The sequence below is a fragment of the Dysidea avara genome, chromosome 15, assembly GCF_963678975.1.
Source record: "Dysidea avara chromosome 15, odDysAvar1.4, whole genome shotgun sequence".
Classification (NCBI taxonomy): Eukaryota; Metazoa; Porifera; class Demospongiae; order Dictyoceratida; family Dysideidae; genus Dysidea; species Dysidea avara.
The window spans coordinates 11,738,875-11,758,458 of record NC_089286.1 but is presented as its reverse complement, the minus strand read 5'-3'; the positions used below and the strand labels follow the sequence as shown (position 1 = coordinate 11,758,458).

Genomic DNA, 19,584 nt, shown 5'->3' with positions numbered 1-19,584 from the left:
TCCAATACAACAAGAGTGGTATTTATCCCAAATTTCACTGCTACCCATGCTATTCCCAGTTAATACCATACTCGCTGCATATACGCATGCTGTGCATTAGCGTTGCCATGTACGCAATTTGTCACTATGTACTAAACACGCGTCGACACTAATTGGCGCTACATTGTTAACATAAATTCTAGCCAATGAATTTGCAATTACAACTTTTTCACTGCTGTCAGTGAAATACGGGATAAATTTCACTGCTACTATTGAGACTTTTGTATGGGCAGTGAAACAGGTATGGTATTAGTGAGAGAATTTGACGAATCGGGTTTGATTTTCTTAAGTCTAAATTTCCTTGCGTACGGTATGTATACAGATCAGTCCAGTTAGCTATATTATCTATGACCAGTCTTGGCTAGCTTGTATGTCGCCGCCATTGTTAGCTACGGTGAGAGTATCCAGTCCTTGTAATACGCTATGTTTCCGCTTCGCAAACTTGTATATATACCAGTATACGACTATATTTGCTTCGAAATCACCATCAGCCACTCTGGATATCAGTAGACAATCGTGCCCTGAGTGTAAATGAAGAACAGAGTCCACGTCCTGCATCCCTTGCAAGCGCACCGAAATTAATTTTAGTTGGATACGCGCTCATCAACAATAAAATTCTGGTCCGGTCCGGTCCGGGCGAATTTTTTTTTTGGGCACACTTTGGACTTAGAAAATTTTCACGAAATATTTTTTTCCGGATAATGTTGTGTACGTATCCTGGATACTGACATGTTGAAGCCGACTAGTTAGCAGGGCCAACAACGTCGTGTTCTCCGCCAGACTGGTAGCCGCTAGAAAAGAAGGGCGAAAAAATTGAGCCAGTTTAGAAGAACTCTTTCCTCCTGCCGTTTTTTCAGAAGGACTGTTCTTACCTTGTTCCTCTCACTGGCTGCCTCGCTGGCTGCCTCATCACTATGAACTGATTTGTCAGTGGCGTCTCGCATCACCTGGCAGCACAGAGCTATTCACAGGTTGGTGAAGAAGCAGCTTGTGTTTTATTCTTGACACCACTGTGTGTGTGTGTCTCGTTTTTGTGCTATGTATTAAACTGTTTGTACCTCCTGCAAGGAAGAACAACTTAAGCCGATTGCATTGAGGTTAAACAATAAATCAAATTGTGTGTGTGTGTGTGTGTGTGTGTGTGTGTGTGTGTGTGTGTGTGTGTGTGTGTGTGTGTGTGTGTGTGTGTGTGTGTGTGTGTGTGTGTGTGTGTGTGTGTGTGTGTGTGTGTGTGTGTGTGTGTGTGTGTGTGTGTGTGTGTGTGTGTGTGTGTGTGTGTGTGTGTGTGTGTGTGTGTGTGTGTGTGTGTGTGTGTGTGTGTGTGTGTGTGTGTGTGTGTCACTATAGGTGTTACGAATTCTCTCATGGAAGAACGGCTCTGTCGAATGTGTTGAGTTTTAATTTTTTTTTTTAAATCTGACATTAGATAACTTGTTTGTTTTTATCTGTTGTACCAGTTATAACTGAACAAGGGATGGTCACTACCTATGTGTGGTTCTAGCTGTAAAACCATCTACGACTGTGCAGATGGTCCTACTGAGTATTGGAACTATAATATTATGTTGCTGAACATCAGTTGTGGTTTTTGTCATCTTATTAGTATTACCAAATTCTACTTTCTCAGAAAGAAATGTGAAAAATTATTTGCTATTCTATTGTAGGTACAATTAAGTGACTGATATTTGTAGTGACATTAAGTCCCAATAGAAAATAACATTTCGCTACTTAGAGATGTTCCTTGCCCTATAGAGATGCTACTGTTATATACGTTAATTCACCTATCAATGTATTACCCTACTATCCTGCCCTTGGGCATATATGGGGATTTCTAACAGCTGAATGTCAAATGACCCATAGAAGGGCAAACCTATTGTGTCAAATCCTCACTTATCCACACAGAGATATGACAAGTTACAAGAAAAAGTATACTTGTGTGCTTAATGAATGATTATCAAAATTAATGTCCTATAGTGCGGCAACAGTTTTGTGTCAATTCTCCCTGTAAATACATTGATAGGTGTATTATAGATATTTTAATTTTCATCACCACTTTATTATGTGGTAACGTGGTCATGATTTTGTGTGATGTTGTGTGTATTGGGTATGATGTTCTTATTTGTAGGTGGAGACTCAGATATTGCAAGCAACTGGCTAGGGAATTCAACGTCTAATGAGGTAACCTAACACACTACAGAATGCCAAGAAATGCTTATTGGATCGAAGTCATCTCATCTTTATGCAATCACTGTGAGAATAAGGACTCATTGTTCCAACTAGTCTCCATGCCAGACAGTTTGTGTGGGGGTGGCAAATAAGCTTCTAGTCACTGTTGCACACATTCTGTGACCACTGTGGAATGTTGGCAGAGCCAATCAGATTGCCTTGCGGGCTCTATAAAACAAACACCAATTATTCAAATTCTTACTGTAATAAAGGACTGAAGTTTAACAATGCCAGGATATTTGTTCCCCTTGTACAGAGCTCTTATAATCATTGGATTTGTGAAGTAGTGGAATTGTCGAGGAAGACCTTCAGCAATGTTTCAAATACATCATGACATTACCAGTACAATTTTCGACTCAGCTTGCTCAGACGTGACTGGCATGATTCATCCTTGCCACAAAATTCGCCTCAGCTTGCTCAGACGTGACTGGCACGATTCATTCTTGCCACAAAATTTACCTCAGCTTGCTCAGACGTGACTGGCACGATTCATCCTTGCCACAAAACAATAGTGTGATGTAATCTAATTGCATGTCAGTTTATTCATAGAAAGTGTACAACAGTGATCAGACTGTTTATTTCTCGCCCCCACACAAACTGTCTGGCATGTGAGACTAGTTAGGTACCTATATACAAATGTTGTACTTTTGCTGCATATTCAAGTTTTTTTGTTATTCAGACAAAATAATTGTTAAATCTGCAATAATGGGTAAATATGTGGGAGCTGATGAAAACAGAAAAGAAACTCACTGTAGTTTCTAATAACTATGTTACATACTGTGCAGGAATTGTGATCCACAGATGTGATTACTGTTAACCATTTAATTGAGTGACTGACAGTCTACTTGCTGGCTAATGTAGTACATAGTTCTACGTATATGACTCAACCATACAGTTAAGGTACATCTTTTTTATAAAGGACAAAAATTACCAATCTTTAAGAGGTTTCATTGTAGACAAATTTGTAAATTCTCAGTGCTATCTCTTATACAGGTTGTTGTACAGGAACATTTCTAATATTATTGGTAATTAGAACTGCTCCCGTACAGTATGAGTCAAGCATATGTTGAATGACCTAGTGTATGTATGGTATAATTATGTACATATATATAAACTTATCTATTGGAACCACTACGTACGTATGTAACGAACAGTTTGAGACCAACTGAGGAAATCTTACTGAGAGTTTGTCCTTTAAATTGTATTCTATAGGAACCACAGAAATTTTTCTTTATAGTGGAGGGTACTTTAAGAGAGGTTCTACAGTTAGATAATCCATCAATGCTTTTTAAATTCAGGAGTAAGAGTTACATGGTGCAAGTCAAGGTTGTCGACCAACAGGAAGAATTGTATGCAAAAGAAAATGAACAAGTAGCTACAGGTATCAAAACACACATATCCAATGATCAATAAGTGGGTGTGGTTCCATGGTAGTCTACAGGCTCCCATAAGCAGGCATAGCACTTTTCTTGATGCCATGCAGACTTGTTGCGTACAACAACACAAACCCAATAAGTGGGCATAATACCATAGAGGATGTGGGTGTGGCTCCATATATCACTTAAGACACCAAAAACATTCTCAAATGGTGCATGAGTACAGCTCCACATTAAGTCCCTTGAAATGCAACCCAAATGACCTGACACTAACACACTAATAGACCTTCAGTGCTGGTCACTGTAAAGTGTTAGTAACAATAGCACTTCAAGTTCATACATGCATAAAGAAGGACAGTAGATGTACTCTATAAAATTGACGAGGATGCATTGATTTTTATTGCGGAAATTTTGAATGACATGTGCTCTTATATTATAGCACCTGAGAACTGATACCAGTAGTATATGGGAGTAAACTTCACAACTTCATTTTTTATCCCCTTAATTCTTTAGGCTATCATTAGTTGTACAAGAGATGATATGGTGACACAATTAGTACACACATAAAGTATCCACTATAGCTGTCACAACAATGGATTAAATATCACACCTAATAGAAGTGAATACTTGATTATCTGACCTTCGACTATCAACACACTTACTTACAGTAGATGTGTCTGTTCTATTAGAGTATTTCGTCTAAGGCGTTCATTTCATTAGAGTAACTCTGTATAAAAATAGGCTTTGATTATCTGAACATGTCTTGGTACCTAGGGGTCAGGAAGCACTGTACGAGTAATTTCTTTACAGCTGTCAGCCATGCAGGCATTATTTAGACAGTAAAGGACAATAAGTTTTCAAGCACAATTACCTTATAAATCATGGAGTAATAATAGTACTTCTGCAAATTTACCATTGGATAAAATAGCAAATAACTTGCACTAAATCTACTACACTAACACTGATGCAGCCTTCAGGTGTGAGGATACAGCTAGCATATTGAGGTGAGCATACACTCTATGTACAGCAAAATACGATTGGCTACGCTCCAGCAAAAAGAATATACCATTTTCTTAAAGAGGGTGATATCAATAACATGTAGCCATCAACAAAAATTAGTTGTGTAAAGGTGCTTTACAATACACACACTGGTGCTATTGTAATATACAACTAAATGCAAAACTTCAATCATGTCTTTTGTTGTTGCTGTTACCCTTGAATGCTCACAGTCAAATTGTTCATCATTAAACATAGATCAGTCATCTCACAAGATCACCATAGTACGGACTCATTGTTCCACACCTCATTTAGACGAGAAGTAAATCATTCACAATAACAATGTGAATCCACCTACAAATTAAGAACATTACACTCAATCATAGATCATCACACAAAATCATCACCACATAATAAAGTAGTGAATCATTACCTAATATAATATACCTATAATGTACATAAAAACAGCAACATTTCTGTGGTACAAGGAACATCTGAGTGGCAAATTAGGGAAAAATATTACTTTATATTGTGAATTGTGTGCTTAAACTTGTAGTCACTTGATATTACAACAATAAAATAACAAACACACAATTATCATGCTTTTGTATGTCTTCCTTTAATACTTAATAAGGTTAAGACAGATGGCTGATCAATTCAAATCACATTTTTTTAATTTTTATAGTAATCTCACTTAAAATTGTCAACCATTACAACATGTTTCGGTAGTGCATTCCAATGTTCAATTATTATTCTTTAGAAAATAATTATTTCTTCACAAATTTTCATGCACTGTATGCTTGTACAATTGAATGTCAATGGGAAATGGTGGATCTGGTAAGCTGCAAGGATTGGTGCATGTTACCATTCAATTTTTGATATGTGGCTCTCTAAATTTTCTGTATACTAAGGTGGGTGGTTGTAATCTTTCATAACGATGAAAGTCACTAACTAGTTTTGAAGCTCTGTGTTTAAGTGATTCAACTCTGTTAATGTCACCCTAATAATGAGGCCCATAGATTACAGCAGCATAGTCGTAGAACTGGTTGAATCAAAGTTATCTCCAATACAACAAATATCATAGCGTCCAAGGACCAAAACATCTCTTTATTAAACCCATCAAAAGCACAACTGCTTGTTCACACATATATAATACTCCTGTAAAACTATCCACGACAGCGATCAACCAAGAGATCAACACTGTGATGTTAATTTCTACTGACTTAAAAGAGGCAATCAAGTGGCTTGTTTTAGCAAAACAGTAAATTAAGCTTTGTCCCCTTTTTCTGAGATGAAATCAAGGTTGATCAAATATCTTGATCACAGTCACAGATGGTTTTACAGGACCATACATAGGTAGTGACCATCCCTTGTTCAGTTATAACTGGTAAAGCAGATAAGTTAACAAATGTCAGAATTTTTTAAAATTTAAACTCAACACATTCGGCAGAGCCGTTCTTCCATGAGAGAATTCGTAACACCTATAGTGACACACACACACACACAAGCACACGCACGCACAGATTTGATTTATTGTTTAAACTCAATGCAATCGGCTTAAGCTGTTCTTCCTTGCAGGAGGTACAAACAGTTATGCACCTATCAATGTCAAGCCCCACCTACCCCAGGTCAGGCAGAGGTGGGGACTGTTGGGGATTTGCAAATGCGAGAATGCAAATTCCCCAACCCTGGGGACAACTTTTGAGTTACGAATCCCCTACTAATTATCCCGGGAATCACAACAGTATGAAAAAGTACGGATATTCGTGTTGCAAATGCCCCTACCCTGGGGACGAGCTTGGGTGACAAATCCCCTACAAATCCCCACCTGCTGCCCGACCTGGGGTAGGTGGGGCGTGACATTGATAGGTACATTACATAGCACAAAAACGAGACACACACACACACACACATAGTGGTGTTACAAGAATCACATAGTGGTGTCACAAGAATAAAACACAAGCTGCTTCACACTCACATAATCAGTTTCACCAATACCTGTGAATAGCTCTGTGCTGCCAGATAATGCGAGACGCCACTGACAAATCAGTTCATAATGATGAGGCAGCCAGCAAGGCAGCCAGTGAGAGAAACAAGGTAAGAACAGTCCTTCTGAAAAAAAGGCAGGAGAAACTAAGAGTTCTTCTAAACTGGCTCAATTTTTTCGCCCTTCTTTTCTAGCGGCTGCCAGCCTGGCGGAGAGCACGACGTTGTTGGCACTGCTAACTAGTCTTGAACATGTCAGTATCCAGGATACGTACACAACATTATCCGGAAAAAAATATTTCGTGAAAATTTTCTAAGTCCAAAGTGTGCCCAAAAAAAAAATTCGCCCGGTCCGGTCCGTTCCGGGTTTTAACGAAGGCCTTTTATCAATAGGAGATATGCTCTCCTTCATCACTTTTGAGCATATTTATAGAAAGAGTTGATTGCAATATCGAAAACATTTGCTTCACCAGCCAAATAACTCTTTCAACATGTATCCTATAACTTAAGACAACTGGCAAGCAATGTCAATTTACCTAGTAAAAGGATGTATCTTGACTCCTGCACAGTGCAACCTGATCAATTGTGAAGCTAAGATGACATCTCCAGGCAACAGTGTTGAAAGCAGAGCACAGTTTTCAGTCAAATGTACATTGGATACCCTTCCACCCCAGCCTTTTGAGTGATGCCTATTAAAAGTTTGCATGTGTTATGCTTCTTATAGTTCAACCAAGTTTGAGCTCTTGTCATGCCAAATCTTGATGTGGAATATTTAAGCATGACTTCATCAAAGTAATTAAGAGCTGATCAAACATGGCACAGCCAGAAAAATGGCATTCAAGTATATAGCTAGCAAAACTGCAAAAGACCACAGTCCGGTACAGATAATTTGGTACCAGTTTACATTATAATTTTACGCATGTTTATACAGGAAATTCATTAAAATTTGCAAACAAGCTGGTGCAGCTAATTCCGGGGTTGCAAAAGTACAATTGTACACATCTCCTATCATAGCCTAGGGCTTGGTGATTCTTACCATGTCTGTAGAAAGCCTGTTCCATCACACAGCATAACACAGTGTAGGACACAAGGTACGTACAGTACATCACACAGCATAACACATGTACAGTGTAGGACACAAGGTAAGTATAGTACATCACACAGCATAACACAGTGTAGTACACAAGATACATACATGTGTTGAGGCTTTACAGTGACCAGCACTAAAGGTCTACAGCAACATGTGCTGCAGCCTTAACCTAAACTGAACGAACTTTAGAACTAAAGACGCATGAAGCACCATACGCATGAATATTTACTATTGGCTTGCTTCAGTCCCATCAGTGTTAACAGCATCTTGGGGGCCATGTAATTAGATTCATACAGTAGTAACAGTATCTAAGTTACATTGTGTGTACGTGTTTGTGTGTGATAGGTGTGTATGTGTGTCTGTCTGTGTGTGTGTGCATGTGCATGTAGTGTTGTGTGTGTTTGCGTGACATACACCAAACTCACTGTGTAACAATTAGACAGTAATCATTGGTAGTAGTTCTAATAAACATATTGATTTCCAGTGATTCACCACACCTGAAAAAAATTAAATAAGTACATACATTATAGTGACATTTGAGCACATATTGCAGGCTTTGATTGTATGTATGTTTTAATTGTATCTATGATATCATTGTATGTTTTGATTCTATTGTATGTATCTCTAGACTCAACTTAAAAGGATTTTAGGATAGGATAGGATAAAAGGATTTTAGGAAAGGATTTTAAAAGAATTTTAGGAAAGGATATACTTAAAAGGATTTTACGAATCCTACATACTTCAAAGGGTGAAGGTATTCTTTGAGGTGGACAGCCAGACAACTTTGTGGTTGTAGCCTACTTTGCATAATAGCATAGCAATGTTTTATCACTAAGGTTTCAGTTTTTAAAATGTGAATACAGTTACAATAATAGTGACAGTTTTCACATGATAGTGAACATTTATTTTAATCTGTGTCGTTTCGCTTTTGCCGTATTCTATTAGTTAGGGTCCGCAATCCGAAAAATCAACTTTCACAAATCGATCACCCTACCATTGTGGGATGTTCATTGTAGTATCCCATTGCTAGATCCACCATGAAACCGGAGGCACGGTTGTTGTCTTCACAGAACCATCGATTTTAGTATTTCGTGAGATGCAAAAATTATTTTTAAAATTTCGGGCTCCACACAAAGAACAGGATAGAACTTGATGCTTAGCTAGATATTATCTAGAGTTAATGTAGTTTAAAAGTACGCACAGTAATAAGCAAATGATTCACTGGGTTCCCGGCACAGGGTTGCTTTTTCTCAAAAAGCAGAAAACGAAACACAAATTTTCGAATTCAAACTGCCCTACCAGCCAAGACAAGAAAAGCCAACTCTTCCTCATAGTGATGTGTTAAGGTTGGATGCATAGTCTGTCTATGCTGTTAGTTTGGAAAGGATCTGAGACTTCTCACCATCTGGGTGAAGAACATCAAAATTTTCGTGCGTCATTTCAAGGGATTCTCTCAATGGTACCAAAGTGCTTTCCGGTACTCCTGATGCCACAGTGGTCACTTAATTTTGTTTAGAATGATGATAAATGATGGTTCAAAACGTTTAGTAGTAGTAGTAGTTGGTGTTTCTGTGATTTCATATGATGCAATATACCAGCAGCTCACCAGGAGCTCCACCCAGCTCGAATAAAAAATGAAAGATTTTGTGCATTTTTCGGTTTGTTTTGGGATGTTTTGCAGCATAATGGTGATGTAGGGTGATCTAGTGAAGATTTGAAGCTGCTGTGGAACATTAGAGGTGAAGTCAAATTTGGACGATTTTGCTGCCTCCCTTGATGCATAGCTTAGAGCAAGGTGTGGAAGCTGTGGATGAAATGATAATTGACAACCACTGTTACCAAACGTTCAGGGACATATTTTTCCATAGTTTTAGACTATAATTGATGATTGTTGTGGCTGCAGAAGTGCTGGAAATGGGTAGAATTCGCAACATTAAAAAAAAAAAAAAAAAAAAAAAAACACAATTCTTTGATGCTGCAAAAAATTTTTACGCTCGTCACCCAGATGGTGAGAAGTCTCAGATCTTTTCCAAACTAACAGCATAGACAGACTATGCACCCAACCGTATCGAAACACTATGAGGAAGAGTTGGCTTCTCTTGCCCTGGGTGGTAGGGCAGTTTGAATTCGAAACTTCGTATTTCTTTGTCTGTTTTTTCAAAGAAAGCAACCCTGTGCTGGGCACCCAGCAAACCATTTACTTATTTCTGTGCGTAGTTTTCAACTACAACAAATCTGGATACGATTTGGCTAGTAGCAAGTTTCATCCGGTCCTTTGTGTTGAGCACGAATTTTTAAAAATAAATCTTGCATCTTGTGAGATACTGAAAATGATATTTCTGTGAAGACAACAATCGTGCCTCCGGTTTCATGGTGAATCAAGCAATGGGATACTACAATGAACATCCCACAATGATAGGGGGATTGATTTGTAGAAGTTGATTTTTCGGATTGCAGACTCTATATTAGTTTACTACAAGTCAACTTCAATACTAACAGATGGGACCAGAGTGTCTTCGATGTTGTGAAGTTGATAGTTGAAGTCGGATCACCAGAAACGTACCATAAATGGTGAGTTTATTTAGACCAGTTGGATTGTTCACTTTTTAATAATGTATTCCATCCAGTCAAGTTGCCGTACCATCGGATGGAACCAGAGTGTCTTCTACCTTGTCTTTCAAAGAATCCGAGTTCAGTACTGGATTTCGAATTTTTTATTTGAAACCCTAACATTGTGCTTGTATACTACATGACCTTATTCCCCATTTTATGTTTTCAAGCACTATTTATTTTCCTTTCCAAATGCTACATCAAATGGGAAAAGTAAAAAACAGAATTTAGTGACCACATGTCATTTTGAATTTATCCAAAACTATGCAGAGCTCTGTTTGGAGTGCACTGTTATTTTAATAACCAATTTTAAGGATACTGTCTACTATTGTAGAAAATCTGGAAGTGCTACCAGGAGTGTTGCAACAAGGCTGGAATAGCACTATCTTTGTTTCAACTTATGATTGGAGTACACATTCTATAATGTGACCAGATTTTACAGAACCGAACCAAATCGCACATCAGGCAAAATCAAACTAACACCACCAGTGGATAGCTACACTATCGTGCTACAAGTTTTGACCAACTACACAAGGCTAGTTTTAACAGACGTCTTTACTGGGTGGTGTGGAGTGCTCAAATGGCGGTTTCAGGCCTTGTGAAGGACCTGGCTTGGCAAGAATCAGTGGTTTACTGGTGGACAGCCTTATAATGTTGGCCAGACGTGTTCTCTGTAGATTTTGCTACATATCAGCCACTAAGGAGCCAGCACAGCCCTGTAATCTCGTGTTTGGACTCCAATCGTGGTCTGCCTCCATTTTGAGATCTATCTTTTGCCCTCCCCGCCACCCTCCACCCCCCACCCTCCACCCCCCACCCTCCACCCTCCACCCCCCACCCCTTTGTGAGCACTCGTGATACTACTTCGCTCGTCCAACTGCTCAGATTTTCTATCTTATTTGGCGGGAAACTGTACAAGCAGCTACAAGTACTGGAAGTGGCTTGAAAGGTAACAGATTGATGCATCTTTTGTGTAAATCGCATACGCATGCTTGGTATCCTTGGAGAGTTATGCTGGCTTCAATTCTTTAAAACCGTTTATCTCGAAACTTCTAATGTGCGATTTGGATCGTTTTTCCAAAATCCAGTCACATATGGTAATCTAAACAAGATACTTAGCTACTTGCCTGAAGGGTGATGATAGACAAGTGGGAAGCCATTTCATATGATAAACAAACATACCACAGATTACATTACTACAAAAGTGTTTACTCATGGCAATTTCATCATGTGACATCCTGTTTATCCAGCATCTTATTGTGAAGCTTCTTCCTGCATAATGCACATAGTCTAGAACCACAAATTGGATACCTCCACCCTTTGAAGTGAAGAGGGTTAGGTATTAATGCCTCTACTCAGTGTACTGATGATAGGAGAACTGTTGATACTGAGGTGATGTGATTGGTATCTGGCCATTTACCACAGGTTACACTCACAAGAGTGGTTAGCTAGTGGTTGATGAATGGGGTCATCCTGTTTCATTTCATTCATTGATATTACCATATATGGATCTTACAGTAATGGTAACATAGCAACAACCAATCCAGAAACAACATACACATAGCACAGGAGTGATAAAACCAGGAGCTTATAAGCGCCGAAGGTGCGAAGGAGCGTGATATTTGTGGTTCCAACATTTGACTAATTACTTAAACCTCAGTCCATGTAGGGCATTCATCCTATATTCACTGCTACTTAGTGGTTTATTGCATCATCACCTTCAAGCTGTTTATCTTCAAAGGAAGCCAAGATGAGTCTAAGTACTTGTGCACTATTTGTAAAACTAAAAGAAACTGAAGAACTCTTAACAATGAACTAAGTAGCCATATGTTTTGTAAGCTCTCTGTGCTGTACTGAGGACCAGATATATAGCGCTTATAAGCTCCTGATAAAATCAAAACCTTTACTAGTGATCAAATGTTTGACCACAAATTTGTCAGGTTGCCCTCTTCAAAGGATACCTTACCATTTGAAGTGGGCAATTGGAAACAGTTGAACTTTAAACTGAAAATGGCCATAAAGCATTCTAATAGGTACCTTTTTACAAAGACCACCTCTGTAATAAGACCACCTGTTATCGGAGGTTTTCCTTATGTCCTCTCTAATCTATGGTACTACACAAGGTGTGAAATTTGTATTCAATGACATAAATAGTAGTGCTTTAACTGATCTGAAGAACTTCCAAATTCGAGATTTTAAAGAGAGTTTACAAAAGTTGTTTATTGGAGTGCATAAAAAATAGTTTTCCTTATGCCCTCTCTAATCTATGGTACTACACAAGGTGTGAAATTTGTATAAGAATCACAGGAGAACTAGCTGGAAGGTATGCCATCAGTATCATTCCGATCCATTCATAACACTTCGTCATATAGCAGAACACCAAAACTTTCTAACACTTCCCCCTATCACCATCCCTTAGTGACAATCACTCTGTGAAAGATTATTAATAAGTACAAGGCACATAAAACTGTAATATATGACAATACTGGTTGTATAAGCACAAGTATAACCAAACACTGACCTCATCAAGGAGCTACCCACCTACTCAATGTATAATATTACAGAATCTATACAAGTAGTTTTTATCATGAACCACGACAGTGGGTTCATAATAAGGATCGCAGTGGAATTTTTGAAAATCCTAATAGAGCAGTCACCTAAAACCAGCCTTAGAAAGCAGACTCGAGCACAAAACAACACTCAGATGGCTTATTATCAAACACTGAACTCAGACAAATGGTGATATAGCAGTAAAAATGGTTTAGACGAAATTTAGAAACATTCAAAAATTGCGAATTTTACTCGAATTGTTCATATTATTCGTATTATTATTATTATTTTGTTTCACTCGTGTACAGCCCAAGGCTTCCATTTTTCGCGATAATAACTACACAGCCTTACTCACTGAGTCCTTCCGCGTGTCCATGACCCATTAATTAACCCGTACTCCACAGATCGCTAACCGGCCTCCACCTCGATAAATTTCTAAGTTCTTCTTCGCCATTGTCTGCTGTTCCGTATACGGAAGAAGCCACAGAAGAACAACTTTACGGGATCTTGTGTGCTCAGGGATGCGTATTATTCGACTATAGTCTTTATAACGTTAATAGATGGCAGATTGAAGTTGTGCAGCACTCTTTTACCTTACAAGATCGCCATAATAGGGTCTCTAGTGGGCCTTCGTTAAAACCCGGAACGGACCGGACCGGACCGGACCAGAATTTTATTGTTGATGAGCGCGTATCCAACTAAAATTAATTTCGGTGCGCTTGCAAGGGATACAGGACGTGGACTCTGTTCTTCATTTACACTCAGGGCACGATTGTCTACTGATATCCAGAGTGGCTGATGGTGATTTCGAAGCAAATATAGTCGTATACTGGTATATATACAAGTTTGCGAAGCGGAAACATAGCGTATTACAAGGACTGGATACTCTCACCGTAGCTAACAATGGCGGCGACATACAAGCTAGCCAAGACTGGTCATAGATAATATAGCTAACTGGACTGATCTGTATACATACCGTACGCAAGGAAATTTAGACTTAAGAAAATCAAACCCGATTCGTCAAATTCTCTCACGTATAAATTTCCTTGCGTACGGTATATAGATCAGTCCAGGTATATTATTTGTGACCAGTCTTACAGTAGCTAGCTTGTATCTCGCCACCATTGTTAGCTACGGTGAGAGTATCCAGTCCTTGTAATACGCTACGTTTCCGCTTCGCAAACTTGTATAAATACCAGTATACGACTATATTTGCTTCGAAATCACCATCAGCCACTCTGGATATCAGTAGACAATCGTGCCCTGAGTGCAAATGAAGAACAGAGTCCACGTCCTGTATCCCTTGCAAGCGCACCGAAATTTATTTTAGTTGGATACGCGCTCATCAACAATAAAATTCTGGTCCGGTCCGGTCCGTTCCGGGTTTTAACGAAGGCCTTGATAAAATAGGTGCACTATGTAATTGTTGTGACTTGGTAGTACCATTTTAACTTTTTTTATATAATCTACACTGGTAATATTTATGTTTAGTATGTGAAATAACGTGCATTGTTGATATTTATGTTATTGAAATGTACATGTAAAATAATTAGTGATATTTTGTCTCCTTTGATTTCCTTGAGCTCCTTAGCTTAATTGTGGCAGTCTGGACAATAATATTTTCCTTTTGGCCATCTTTTCCAGTTATTTGTAACCACAAAAATGAAACTATTTTATCACACAGTCCCTGCTATCACAGAAAATCATGTCATCACAATCTTCCCCTTTACCGCAATAGCAGTATACCCTTGCTGGTCATTAGAAGAACTTGAAGAAGCATGGACATCATTGTTCCTTAAGCTAGCAGTGGCATCCATCTCACCAACCTGAGAGTCAGTAGAATCTACTTCGCTTACATCAACAGTTGAGCTTGTACCATCTGCATCAGTAATAGCTGTATTGCCTGACAACTGTAGTGGCATTATTGGTTCCTTTCTAAACCACTTTAATTTCCCACTAATTCAGGCAATATGGCTAATTTAATAAATGGCTCTGCATCACGTATAGCAGAGTCAATAAAATCAGAATCCAGCTTAAAATTATTTCATTTTCCCTCCAAGCTACCCAAACGCAGTATTGTACATGGCATAGTTTCATTTGCAGTTGAACTTGATAATAGTACATGCATGTAATCTTTTTAAAGTGCTACTGTCATGTTCCAAGGAAAAGGAGGAATTATCAAGAATGGCCTCAGAGAATGCCTTATTTTTGCAAGAGAAAGGACACTTGATTTCTAAAACATGACACTTACAATAGACTGAAGCACATGAATGGAAATTCTGAATCCAATCACCATAAATTTTTCATGACAAGCTTGCATTTTTCTGTGTATGCTACCCTGGCAATATCTTCATGCTTGCACTCATACTGGCATGCAGAGGAAGTAAACTCAGGATAACATGTAACTTTGATCAGAGAAACAGATGGTTGCTAGTGTGCAAGGCTTCATGCAACTTGGGCACTGTTATCCTGCACATACATTGGTCAAACCAAGAATGACATTTACTCTGATCTCTTGTATGCTCCTCCACCAGGTTAATGTGAAAGATACAGACCTGTAAATATGCTCATATTTGGTCAAAAGGTCATTGTATGAAGGTCATTGTATGTCAGTTCCATTGCTCTTGGATCATGCAGGTCTGTTAAAGGTTTAGATAAAACTCCAAATTCTGTTTGTGAGACATTCGAGTCATTATACTCTGCCATCAATCACAGCAAGTGCTTTTCCCAGCCCTTGAGACATTAATATTTCATATGAAAAGTGGCTAAATCAGAATCAGTAGACTTAGGAATAGAAAACTTCTAACTTTTGTAGTGGGCTCTCCACAACCTTCAGTGACAGCTTGTTTGCACTTATGCATTGGTGTGGTGAAATCTATTTTGCTGATTTCAGAAAAGGGGACACTTCGAAAAGTGCCACTCTGTTTAGACCATCATTATTATATTGCTTGTTTCCCGTCACCCAATGGAACAAAAACTGATGCAGGCAGGAGGTGATTATTGATTATACACTGGACTCTTGTTATTTCAGTCTCTGACTGCTCTATTAGAGTATCTCGATCTTGAAGGCATGCAGGACTGTACACCCATGCACCTAGCTGAACAAGAGTGGAGGGTCTTCCACCCTTCTGCTATGTTTATATGCACAGCTAATGCATTTACCTTAAAGCTTGGTCATTCCTTCTATCATGAAATAGTACATTCACGTGATCTATAATCAAATAATTTAAATTTGGTGCGGCTGCCTAAAAATTTATGTGGGCAGAAATGGGAAACAAGGAATTTAATAATGATGGCCTTAACTGAAACCCCATACCTTCAGGGTAAGGGAAGGCTTTGAGAATGTTTTAAAGGTGCTGTAAACAAGAAAATTAAAAAAAAATTTGTTATGAAAAAAACAACAAAAAACTGCATCTACTGACAGTGCAAACACTATCACTCACCTATCCGTTTACAACTTCATTGAAATCCTCTTGACTTTTTATAAGATTTTAGTTGCTTGTGTGTATAAACACTGGGTGTCAGTTTGAGGTAGTTATATACATCTCCATACATCACATCTGGACATTCATGTCCATGCACTCAATAGTTAGCGTTTCAGTATTAGGATCTCAGTTCCTCGCAACAAATCAGCTTCAATTTATCAAGATATCGAGTAGCTAAACTTCTCGATCCCCGGCAGTCGCAAGTGCATCAGTTGATGGTATGGAAGTGACTATCCCTTGTTGCTGTTAAACTGATACAGTATCCCCTACAAATGGCAATGCGTGTCTTACATTTGTGAGAGCTAGGCGCTTAGAAGTAATCACCATGCCCTGTCATGCTGCAGCTGGTTCCCCCGGGCCAGGTCGCGGCAGCCATGCTTGCCCCCCCCCCGGGACTACATGCAGTGCGCGCTGCAGCTTCCCCCCTCCGGGACTACATGCAGTGCGCACTGCAGCTTCCCCCCCCCGGAACAAAGGTCTATAGTGATACTAATAACAACCCGATTATGATAACGATACTTAATACAATTTATTTACCAACACAAAATATATAATTCGCAAAATATACTTCATCAAATAAAACACTAAATCATTGAATATACGAAATCATTATATGTGACCGGGCCTGCGAAAATAGGGCATGTGGGCACATGATTTTTACCTACTTTTTCACTCTTCCATCACTCATAACTTTTTGTACCTTTATGCTATGGCATTGCAATTTTCAGCTCTTAGGAAGCATTGAAGTGGCATCACGATGCAAGTTACAGAACGGAAATATACGTTTCCAGCACTGAGATATGACCTGGAGGGTGATGAGGTGTAGTTTGTGCCCACATGCCCTGTTTTCGCAGGCCTGGTCACATATTGAATTTACCAAATAATTCATTGCACATACCAAATAATTCATTGAATATACCAAATATTTCGTTGCACATATCAAATAACTGATTCATTGAACATATCAAATAATCATTTTGAAAACAAATGGCCTACCATACGACTTTCGGTTCAGTAACCACTGCCTATTCGGAAACAGAAGAGATGGACGAAATTTGCTGCCACTCTAGTGTTTTCTTGATTAGACCTACCCCTACACATGACTATAGTTTGTAAGTGATCATAACACACGTACATACTGAAAACTACAACATACTACTACTTATTACCTAACTATATACTTATTACTACCTATACGTACTTAACTTAACCAATGTCAAAGTCAGGAAATTCGTCCTCAGCAGTAAGCGAATACTGGCGTTGTATCATTTTTGCATTGTACCTCCACAAAGTCACAGACAGTTGCTGGAGAAGTTGACGCCTAGCAAACTTTCAAGGTAAACCATTTCTAACAGTTGTTCTGTCAGCTATGGATCCTAAAATTGATAGGGCATATGGTGACCAAACACCAAAGGTCTCACAATGTCCTGGTATTGGTTGTCCTTAGCTATCTCACCAACAGCAGTGGCCATCCACCCCAGCCTGAGAAAGAAGCAGAAGATATGACAGCAGACTGAGTGGTACTCCTGACGGAGAGATCAAAATAGGCAGGACGACCAAGATGAAAGTCAGGGTGGTATATGTCGCCAGGACGAGATCGGTCTCAGGCTGGGGTGGTAAGTTGGTTTGAAGATATCGATTTTTCGGTTTGCGGACCCTATCTAAGGTCATAGCTAGCTAACTGTTTCCTGAACTAAAGCCAAAAATGGTGGGGACTATTCTATGGAAGGGAACGGAATGATGGACTAAACTATGGAACGAAACGCTTTCTCAAATTGAAGCTTGCAACTTACCATTGCTGAAACTGCCCTTACGAGTTATCAGTGGCACCTCCAGTGGGTGATTAAACATAAGATAAAAAGAATTAAAGGATCGATTGTGGGTTCTTGTTGGTTGTCATTAGTAACGAAGTATTAATTGTGGGATGAGCTGTATCAGTGATGTTCATCCTTGGTTCATCTACGGATATACCAAGAAGGGCACTTTATGTGAGCTGGTTTGCTCATTTTGACTTTAGAAAACAGTCTGGGCCGGCTTTTCAAGTCATATGTCAGTGTACAAATAAAGCAAGCAGGAAGACACTGGTAACAGGAAAGAGCCAGCTGAATTAAAACTTGAACAATTTTGTGCAGTGTGAGAGGAGCAAATATTTTGGCAGATCGCAAAGGAGCTATATTCTGCGAACATCACTGAATTGTATGCATGGAGTTATTAACAGCCGGTGCAGTGGACTAATGCTGTATTCAATAGTGAACTGATTTTTCTGTTGCACAAATTCAAGGATGTGTCTGACTGCTAGCCTTGAATCAGGCCAAATGCCAAAACTCCAAGATCAACCAAATCTCAATAATAAGCCTAGCTATGCATGTGAAACCATGCCCATAGCCACCAGGCAAATGTGATTTGGACCAAGATGTGTGTGTAATTTCAATGTATCTAGTCAGACCGGAAATGGAACACTCACATTAATTACATACCACCTAAGAATCCTAGGATTTCTTAAGTGTAACATTTCACATGCTTCACTTCAAACAAAACAGGTTAAATTTGTTCATCTATTTTCAAGTGATTCCCAGTCCAGCTGCATGGTCCATGAAATTACAGTGGGATCACATGTATTTGTTACAGTGTGGGCTGCTCTGTGTTGGCTCTACTCTAGAGTTGAGATTTCAAGGTAGACTGCCAATGTACCGACACTGTTGTAGCATATTTAAGTGGAGGACAAATGAATACAGTAATGCTGGATTATTTAAGTATACAAATTTTTCATAATGAAATTGATATCCCATTTTGATTTGTACCTCCACTTTGCAACATATTCAAGAACAAGAAGTTACCACCCTTTTAATCTCCAACCGCTGTCATTAAATAACCAAGATCTCACCAGTCCTTGTTTTTTCCATCTACAATTTTGCTTTGGAACAATAATTATCTAAAGGCTCTTATTCATATTTAGTATTTAAATCTGTAATTCACCTTGTTGTGGTTTTACTAATTTTATTCTTCATTTCCTTTGAAGTTGTACAGTATAGGTAAACAAAGATAAATTTACTCTCCCATCTTATTCTAGGACTGAGAAAAATTAAATTATTTGTATACAGGCTCAAAATTGAGAAAATATTAAATAACCAAGATCTCACCAGTCCTTGTTTTTTCCATCTACAATTTTGCTTTGGAACAATAATTATATCTAAAGGCTCTTATTCATATTTAGTATTTAAATCTGCAA

General features: G+C 38.7%; 2 long non-coding RNA genes across 3 annotated transcripts; one reads left to right on the top strand and one right to left on the bottom strand.

Annotated features, from left to right (window-relative positions):
• The first annotated feature begins 585 nt into the window (after nt 1–585).
• Nucleotides 586–2,958, top strand: LOC136245452 (uncharacterized). The gene is made up of 2 exons (XR_010695864.1): nt 586–1,010; nt 2,162–2,958. It is a non-coding gene; the product is annotated as an uncharacterized lncRNA (long non-coding RNA).
• Nucleotides 2,959–4,691: 1,733 nt separating this feature from the next.
• On the bottom strand, nt 4,692–13,550 carry LOC136245729 (uncharacterized). Of its 2 annotated transcripts, none has more exons than XR_010696091.1 (4): nt 11,533–13,550; nt 8,136–8,207; nt 6,613–7,309; nt 4,692–4,988 (listed from the first exon to the last, which is right to left on the bottom strand). It is a non-coding gene; the product is annotated as an uncharacterized lncRNA (long non-coding RNA). The 2 variants fall into 2 exon arrangements; XR_010696092.1 differs by having other exon boundaries at nt 6,633–7,309; nt 11,533–13,548.
• Nucleotides 13,551–19,584: the final 6,034 nt, after the last annotated feature.